The sequence below is a fragment of the Myotis lucifugus genome, unplaced genomic scaffold (assembly GCF_000147115.1).
Source record: "Myotis lucifugus unplaced genomic scaffold, Myoluc2.0 scaffold_0, whole genome shotgun sequence".
Classification (NCBI taxonomy): Eukaryota; Metazoa; Chordata; class Mammalia; order Chiroptera; family Vespertilionidae; genus Myotis; species Myotis lucifugus.
This window is the reverse complement of record NW_005871048.1, coordinates 41,364,734-41,374,264: the sequence shown is the minus strand read 5'-3', so window position 1 is coordinate 41,374,264 and position 9,531 is coordinate 41,364,734. Positions and strand designations below refer to the sequence as shown.

At 43.5% G+C, this 9,531-nt stretch overlaps 1 pseudogene; it reads left to right on the top strand.

Moving 5' to 3' along the window:
* Window positions 1-7,229: 7,229 nt before the first annotated feature.
* Window positions 7,230-9,531, top strand: part of LOC111825551 — a 56,722-nt pseudogene continuing 54,420 nt past the window's right edge.

Below are 9,531 nucleotides of genomic sequence, written 5' to 3'. Positions count from 1 at the left end.
CCTTATCTTTTCTCACGGAGGGTAAGAGAGGGTATAGGTCTAGAGACAATGGAACAAGGAACCCACTCAAATCCTTTTGACTCAGGCGGCTTAGGCTCATCAAGATCAGTCAAAGTAAGACCCTCTGAAATAGAGTCTACCCATTCAGGTTTTTTTTTTTTTTTTTCCAGAGAAGCTTGGGGGCAAAGCTCTATCTGGTAATACTGTTTTGACTTTATCTTCTATGTTCACTTCTCTTATAGGGACCAAGTTGGATTCTCTTAGGCCTTACCAGGTAGGTGCTGGAGAGTTTAGGGGTCTCACTAACTTTTTTTTTTTTTCTTTCTTTCTTTCTTTCTTCGACACACTGGTGTATTCTGCAAACTGAGCTGGGTGTGTCCTCAGGGGAAAAGTCCTATACAAAGGGCTCTCCCAGTGACACTTCAAAACTCACCTGCAGCCCTGACTAGTTTGGCTCAGTGGATAGAGCGTCGGCCTGTGGACTCAAGGGTCCCAGGTTCGATTCTGGTCAAGGGCATGTACCTTGGTTGCGGGCACATCCCCAGTCGGGGGTGTGCAGGAGGCAGTTGATCGATGTTTCTCTCTCATCGATGTTTCTAACTCTCTATCCCTCTCCCTTCCTCTCTGTAAAAAAATCAATAAAATATATTTAAAAAACAAACAAACAAACAAAAACTCACCTGTAGCTGATGATGTTGGGCAGTGCCCACCATGGAGCTTGCTGTGTTTGAGTTTGGAGAGGAAAGGAAGTCTTTTGGCTGAGGGCAGGTTTCTTAGTGATCTCATAGTGTTAATGCAGTCTCCTTTCCTTGTGGCTGAAGTCTCAGGCAGAGATCCCAGTTCTTGCACTAGGAGAGAATGTGATAGTTGGAATCTGGTTTTGATGAGGGCAGGGGTCCATTTTGGGGCCAGACTAGGCATATCCAGAGCAGTCACAGTTGTCTGCAAGGCCACTGCACATGGTAGAGTTTTGATGTCTGGTTAGTGGGATCCCACACTGGTGTTCATTTCTAGGACCACAACAGGTTTGTCTCAAACTAGGCTGGGCTTCTAGGCTTGGTGTCAACTTTTGACCCTGATTATTTTTTTCTGTGTCCTGCCTTTCAGAACTATTACTTCTGATCTGTCATTCTAGGTAAAATAGTTCTTGCTGCAGAAAAAAAAGGCTAGTTCAGGGACTATATGTATTTGTAGTGTCACAAAGAGATAATACACTTAAAAGACTGAGAATATGAAATCTGTACCCTGGTTACTCCTTAGATAAACTTGGCCAAGTTACCTAACCATCTGAACTTCATTTTCTCAACTGTAAAATGGGGACATAAATAATAACAACCTAGTTGTTTTCTCTGCCTCGACTATCCTCTCTCCTCAGCTGCTGGACTTTGGGTGGCTCTGTCCATCTGGCAGCTGACCCAAGCCATCAGCCTCCGTGATCACTGCACCTGGTCACACCCAAACTCTCACTTCTCAGGCTAGCTCCTACATCGTCATTTTGCTGCCATATGGATTTGAGATCTTGGGTTTACCAATAAGGTGCTTACTTTCTTAAAATGAAGTTCAATAAACGTTGTTTTCTTTTTTATTGAATTTATTGGGGAACTTTTTTTTTAAAGGAAAGGAGTTTGGAGATTTTTTTTAGAATAAAATTAAATAAGCCGTTTGGCGATGACTCAGGCCACTTTTGGTTGAAAAACAACATCTGTGGACTGATATGGCCTCAGTATCCCAGCATGATGTTGCCAAGAGAAATCAATAGCATCTATTTTCCTTTGTATTTGCAAGTAAGATGACTGATATGTCAGCATGAAAGATAAAAGACATACGCACATGGAGAGTGAGGGGAATAATCACTGAAACTTTCTCCAGCAGGCAACAGCACAGCTGATGAATTTCAGGTCCTTTTCTTTGAAGGTGATCTCAATTGCAGGAGTCCCCAGGGCCTGGGGAAGCTGAGGGCCTTTTGGCTCTGACCACCGCTGATGTCATCCAGGTTTCTGCTTGTCTTGATTAGACTGAGAATAGCCAAACACTGCTCACTGAGACAGATATTGATTTGGGTCAGGAAGTTCTGTCATCGGCAGTAATTACAATTGCTTGTTTTAATTTATTAGATCAGGAAATCTAATAAATTTTCCATGAGTCCTCTCCCCACTTTTCATTGGTATGTAGAATAATCTCGCCAAGTAATTTGTGAGAAAATCGGCCCTACAACAGGACTTAGGTCTGAAATGCAAACTGTAGCTTTCCTTTTGGCTGATGGTGATGGGAAACCACCTTCTCAGTTGTGTGATTTGGGGCAAGCAATGTAAACTACTTAAATAAGCGCCGGACCTCCTTTTCTGCATTTGTAAAATGAGAAAATAATTGTATCTAACTCTTGGGTTTTTGTAAGGATTAACTGGATTTATTCACTAAATATTTAGAACATAAGAACATACAGCTGGTGCTTTAAAATGTCAGCTATCATTGCTACTATTATCATTAATAAAAATGTGAAAAGGCATCTGAGACTTATAGAGAGAATAGAGATGGGTCCTCTTTAAGATTTGTAGTGAGGTGCTGCAGAAATAAACAGAGTATTTGGGGAATAATTGAGTACAGCAAGTTGAATCCCACATGTGTTGAAGATAAAAGGAAGCAAATTTGTCTAATTATAAAGCATTACATATTTATTATAGAAAACATATATTTATACAAAAAGAAAAAACATATCCAACATTCTGATATTTTTTCTTCCAGACTTTTTTTCTTTATAGCTATAAATACATGTATTTTTAACATATTTGGAATTTTGTGCTACATAGTATTATTTTAATGTTTATATTTTATTTTCTGTATTATATTTTATACTAGAGGCCCGGTGCACAAAAATTTGTGCACTTTGTATGCAGCTATAAAGCATAAATAACATAGCAAACACTTGTGAAATTACTTTAACCTTTAACGACCTGCTGGCTTAGGCCTCCCAAGGTAAACACTGTGCCCAATTTTGTGTTGTTCATTCTCTTGCTTTTAAAATAAAAATGGTTCTATTAATTTTGTTCAAACAGTATATTGTTTGTTTTCTTCTAATAGTTTTTTAAAAATCTTAAAACAGAGAGGAAGGGAGAGGGAGAGAGAGATAGAAACATCAATGATGAGAGAGAATCATTGATCAGCTGCCTCTTGCAGGCCCCACGTTGGGGGTCGAGCCCACAACCATAACCCGGGCATGTGCCCTAACCAGGAATCAAACCATGGCCTCCTGGTTCATAGGTTGATGCTCAACCACTGAGCCACGCCTGGTGGGCTCTTCTAATAGTTTTGAAGTTTGGCCTTTCAGGTTTGAGTCCTTAATCTATGTGGATTACAACTCTATGGGATCTCTCTTTTGTGCTCTCTCTTTCCATGAGCTCTCTGACACTTTCTAGCATAGTGGGGTCTCCATTCCCAGTCTTCTGGCCAGATATATGGGGTCTTATTTTCCTCCTACTGCTGTATTCTTCCCTTGACTGTATCTCCATCCAATGCCAAAACATCAAGCAGTGGAGAGAAGGAGATAGAGAGAGGCACAGGAATTTCCCCCATCTTCTTCCTCTGGTCAGAGAGAAGGATTCCTCTCCCTGGGAATTGTAGTGCCTGTATGTGCCCTGACTGGGGATCAAACCTTCAACCTAGGTATGTGCCCTGACCGGGAATTGAACCTGCAACCTTTAGGTATAGGCGCAGTGGTCGGCAAACTCATTAGTCAACAGAGCCAAATATCAACAGTACAACGATTGAAATTTCTTTTGAGAGCCATGTTTTTAAAACTTAAACTATATAGGTAGGTACATTGTTATTAACTTAATTAGGGTACTCCTAAGGCTTAGGAAGAGCCACACTCAAGGGGCCAAAGAGCCACATGTGGTTCGCGAGCCGCATTTTGCCGACCACGGGTATAGGGGATAACGCTCCAACCAGCTGAGCCAAACCAGCCAGGGCAGTATCTTGGTTTTTGTTCATATTTCAAATTCCATTATATTTAAATATTTTCTATTTAGCTATGTTCTGAGTCTGGCAATCCTAACATTTGCACCCTTTAGAAGTCCAAGTCTATTGTTTGTTTCCCTTGTCTGTCACACATGATGGCATCATTTCTGAAGTGCTTGGCTAATTCTAATTGTGAGTTTATTGCTTGACCTTAATTCTGCTGGCTTAGAGTAAAGATGCTGGGAGCCAGGGGGTACTGTTGACATGGGACTACTTTAACCATTCTGTGTAGTGAAGCATTAACCTTCCCTGAAGAGCAATCTGGCCTTTCCCCTAGGCTACTGGAGGGTGACTTCAGGCTCTTGGAATATCCTGCGTGATAGGAGTGTGCTTGTTTGCTCAGGGACTTTGGCCACTAGATAGTCAACAGTGTGATTTGTAATGGGAGTTGTGGGCCACATGGTGTTAGTTTTGCCTCTCAGGGAAGGGACTAGACACTAAAGGAATCAGCCTGACTTCTGAGCGAGGCTGGAGACTAAAGGAGAAGCACAGAAAATAAGCAGTGGTTCCCTAGAATGGCTGCCTTGATGTGGGGATGTTTGTCTAGGCTTGATGATCACAACAGAGATGATGCTGATTGTAAGGGAGGGAACATGGCTCTTTCTTCACACCTCTCAAGAGTGCTGACCTCTGTCCACCTCTTAAGAGCTGACGACTTGCCAAACCGGTTTGGCTCAGTGGATAGAGCTTCGGCCTGCGGACTCAGGGGTCCCAGGTTCAATTCCGGTCAAGGCATGTACCTTGGTTGCGGGCACATCCCCACTGGGGGGCGTGCAGGAGGCAGCTGATCGATCTCTCTCATTGATGTTTCTGGCTCTCTATCCCTCTCCCTTCTTCTCTGTAAAAAATCAATAAAATATATTAAAAAAAAAAAAGAGCTGACGACTTGCTAATCTGATGATGGACTAGACCCCAGATAATTCCTGGTGGGTGGGGTAATGTGCCTGGAAACAACACCCCCCCCCCCCGATTCTTTCTCATTCACCTTATTGTGTAGAACTGGCAAACTGTCACTTCTTTCTCATTCATGTTGAGTCCAAGGAGTTGGATGGTTCGACCCCGAGGGTCATTCATCTCTTTATCCCTCTCCATAAGCCCATCTGTGCCTGTTAGTCCCTGGATTCAGGTTTAGGGAGAAGTAGTAAGTCCTGTTAAGTTCTTAAGCAGAATCTACCTGTTCTAATCCAGCAATTTTTAACAGAGCTCTTTTCAGAATGTGAGGTATTTGAAAGCTATTAGTTGTTTTTGTATTCTCATTCTGCTACTGCACCTTGCATATACCTTCCTAGAATCTTGCTGTAGGAAGCAGATGTGATCACAGGGCAGGACTTGCCATTCCTTGTTCTCTGGCCATGTGACCATGAATAGAGTGAAAATAACCTCACCCTTCCTTCGAATAATCATTCTGAAGTAAGAGCTCACCAACCATTCATAGTTCTAGCACTGAGTGGCTGTCACTGCTTCTGAAGGTGAAGGAACTGGGAAGGAGAGCAGGGAAGAGGTAGTGAGATGCCAGAGGTTCTTGTAACCAGAATGCAGTGCATTACTAAATGCTGGAAGCCGGTTCCCTGGGTTACTTCAAAAAATATTTTTTTGTGACCCAAGGCGGGTTCAGTTTTATCCATGAAAGGAACATATCCAAAAAGATATTTCTCAGACTGATGTCAAATATGTCTTCTTCTAGGAGTTTTATGGTTTCAGGCCTTACCTTTAAGTCTTTAACCCATTTTGAGTTTATTTTTGTATGTGGTGTAAGAGAGTGGTCCAGTTTCATTATTTTGCATATATCTGTCCAGTTTCCCCAATACCAGTGTATATTTTTATCTCCTTTGCCACAAATTAGTTGACCATATAAGTACTAGTACCAGGTAAGAGTTTATTTCCAGGTTCTCGATTCTGTTCCATTGATCTATGTGTCTGTTTTTGTGCCAGAACCATACTGTTTTGATTAAAAAAAAATGGGCAAAGGCTATAAAGAGACGTTTCTCCAAAGAAGACATACAGGTGGCCAACAGCCATATGAAAAGGTGCTCAACATCACTAATCATCAGGGAAATGCAAATCAAAACCACAATGAGATACTACCTAACACCAATCAGAATGTTTACTAAAAAAGTCAAGAAATAACATGTGTTGGAGAGATGTGAAGAAAAGCGAACCCTTGTACACTGTTGGTGGGACTACAAACTGGTGCTTTCCCTATGGAAAACAGTATGGAGATTCCTCAAAAAACTGAAAATAGATATACCATACAACCCAGCAATTCCACTTTTGGGTATTTACCCAAGAAAATGAAAACACGAATTTCAAAAGTCATATTCACTCCTCTGTTCATTGCAGCATTATTTATAATGGCCAAGATAGGGGAGCAGCCTCGGTGTCCATCAATAGATGGGTGGATAAAGAAGTATATATGCAATGGAATATTATGCAGCAATAAAAAAGAATGAAATCTTGCCATTTGCAACAACATGGATGGATCTAAAAGGTATTATGCTAAGTGAAATACCATATGGTTTCACTTATATGTGGAATTAAACAAAACAAACAAACAAACAAACAACAAAAACAGATTCATAGAGACAAAGACCAAGGAGGTGGTTACCAAAAAGGTGGGGGTGGAGAAGGGGTGAAAAGGGGAAGAAGAATATGGTCAATAATACTGTGATAAGTTTACTCGGTGATAGGGGATTACTAGAATTAGTGGAGTGATCACATTGGAAGGTATATAAATGTTGACTCACTATAGCATACATCTGAAACTAATATAACCAATATAAAATTGTATATCAACTATACTTACATTTTAAAAAGTTTTTTAAAAAGACTGGCATACAGCTGAACTTTTTCCACCTCTTGGGCCGGCAAAAGTCTTTAGAGACCACTCATTCCACTCACTTCCATTGGCCATCAGACTCTGTATCCCCCTGAATAAAAACCCAACTACGCACAAAATCTCATCAGCATTAATGGCATGAACACTGCTGTGTTTGGCGAGCGGCGAAGAGGTGACGATGTCTGGCTTTTATTAAGTATCCTAAGTCAATTACTTATCATTGGAGGAAACAGAAGCACAGGAATTACATTGTTATGAGCAGCGAGAATACAGTGAGTGGCCCCCAGACCACGCAGGGGGCCTCAGGAAGCTCTGTGGGTGTCTGTATTCCCCGAGCTGCCCGCTGTGAGCCACTGAGATCTCTGAGGGGAGGCGGAGGATGCGGGCTAACAAGGACGTGCTGTTCCACACAGGACAGCTATCAGCTGCTGCCAAGTCCCTCATTAGGGACGCCTCCCCCTGGCCCTCGTGGGAGACAGCCAGTGTTCTCATTCCACAGAGGAGGAAGGTGAGGCAGAGAGAGAACAAAGACCCAGCGTGACCCCGAGACATAATCAGGACTGAGACTCGATGTTCCCTCGGCCTCCTACCGGCCCGGTCTGACAATAGGCAGCTGTTACCTGTGGGCAGTGGGCGGCATGTTCTCTTCCATCACTAGGACCGTTTTTTCCACTAATGAACCTTTGGCAACTCAGAAAGTAATTGGTTTATCTTTGACCCTGATGCTGTACTCATTGAGATGGTGAGAATAGATGTTGATGTGTATAGTTTAGTATGGCTTAGTAAGGCAGACTACCTGGGCCATATTATCAATAATGTATAATATTGTATCTTTTCCCCACCAAGAATTATGGGGTAGGAAAATAAAAAATCTACACTCAGGAACGGAGGAAGAAGAAGATAGAATCTGACCATTGGAGGTGCTTAGTAACATCCAGGCTTTGAGGGAAAATGTCCAACATCATTTCTTGGAGATAGATATTTGGATTGATGGGCTGGCTGTTCCTGGCTTTACTCCTGGAATCTAGTGGTTAAGGGACGGGGGAGGGGCCTGGCTGGAAGCAAAGGGGCACATCTGCACAGAGTAATATCGGTATAGGTGCACACACTGCTTCTGCTCCAAGCTGCATCCATCCTCAATCCCAGTGGAGGACCTGAGACACAGTAGTAGCTTTGCTAGGTCCAGAGACAACATACCCTTTCTGTGTACGCAGGTTATCAGCAGAGCCCCTGGTTTGGATTTTATTTCTGCCCTGTTTGTGCAGAGAGCTGACAAGAGACACAAGGTTCATCTCAATATCCTTGAGGCTGGCTGCAAACAGGGCTGATACCCTATGTTGCCTCTCATCCATCCATCAGGCTTGGCCCAATACCCATCAGACCTTAGGGGACTGTCCACAGGCTTAGATTAATTACAGTGGACTGTTTCTTTCATCCGAGCATATTGAAGGATTCTATAAAACGGAAGCAATGTGGTGATGTCTTGTGGTGGTTTTTTTTAAAGCCCTCTTAGAAATCACTTTTTAAAAAGTTGACACCAAGAAATTGTTCCCTGGATGATATATGATGCACAGTGTTTTCCAAGATCCCTGCTCATTCATCACAGATGAGGCCATAGGCAGAGCAGGCTCAGCTTGGTCCGGAAACTCGCTTCAAGCCTAATTGTTTATTCATTGGTGGGATCATCAGGGTCCGGGAGTGACAAGCCTCGGTGCGGAGGATGTGGCCGAAGGAGGGGGGGCGGGAGATGAGAGAAGGTTTGTTTTGTCTGAGTTCCAGCAAGAAGATTATTGCAGCCTGGGGACAGCTCTCATATTTACTCTGTTAAGTGTTTGAATTTTCTCTGTTGACTTGTGATTGAGACAAATGTGTTGATATGTCTGTTCATGTTATTAAAAAATGATGAAAGGACTCTTATATTGGCAGAGACATCAAGACCCACAGAAAGGCCAGTTAAGACAGCACCTTGGAGCAAAGTGTGAATGCATGTGTATTACTGCTGTGACCCCGCCCCATGACTGCGGCTCCCAAGGCAGAGGGAAAGGGGGCAGGGAAAAGACTAACCTGGCGTGGGGCAGTGGTGGGCTTGGAAAGGGGACCAACAGGACCAATGGGATGGCAGCACCAAGTCCCCATGCCTAAGGAAGCATGAAAACAGGGCTTCCAGAAGGTGGCGCTGGCTCTTGGTTGCACCTAAGCTGATGTATGGAAGCAAGGACCAGTCCCAAGGAAGGGAGCAGGCAGGAGGTGGTTGAGGGAGCTCAGCCCCCATCTCCTCACTGGGGTTACATCTAGTAACTTGGGACGTGAGGAAAAGGCCTACCACATGGGGGGAGGAGGTAAGCACCATTTGCTTCTTCTGTGGACTCCAGACACAGGCAGGAGACATTCCTAATGGACCAGCAGGTGTAGAAGGAGCTCCTAATGTACTTCCAGCCCACAAGCCTCAGGGCCTGGGGCTGGGCTAATGGGGCCAGACGGGGAGCCCTACAAGGGGGAGAAGAATAAAGAAAGCCTCTCCTGCAACCTGTCGTCTGCCTCTCTCCTCTGCCCGAAACTGTCTCTCTGTGGGAACCAATGACACCATTGCAGATTTGAAGGGCTTCTCTCCCTTCCTTCCCCACACGGTGCCTTTGTCTCCGGTTGCCTTGCCTTCTTCAAATCGCTTCTCTCTTGGCACA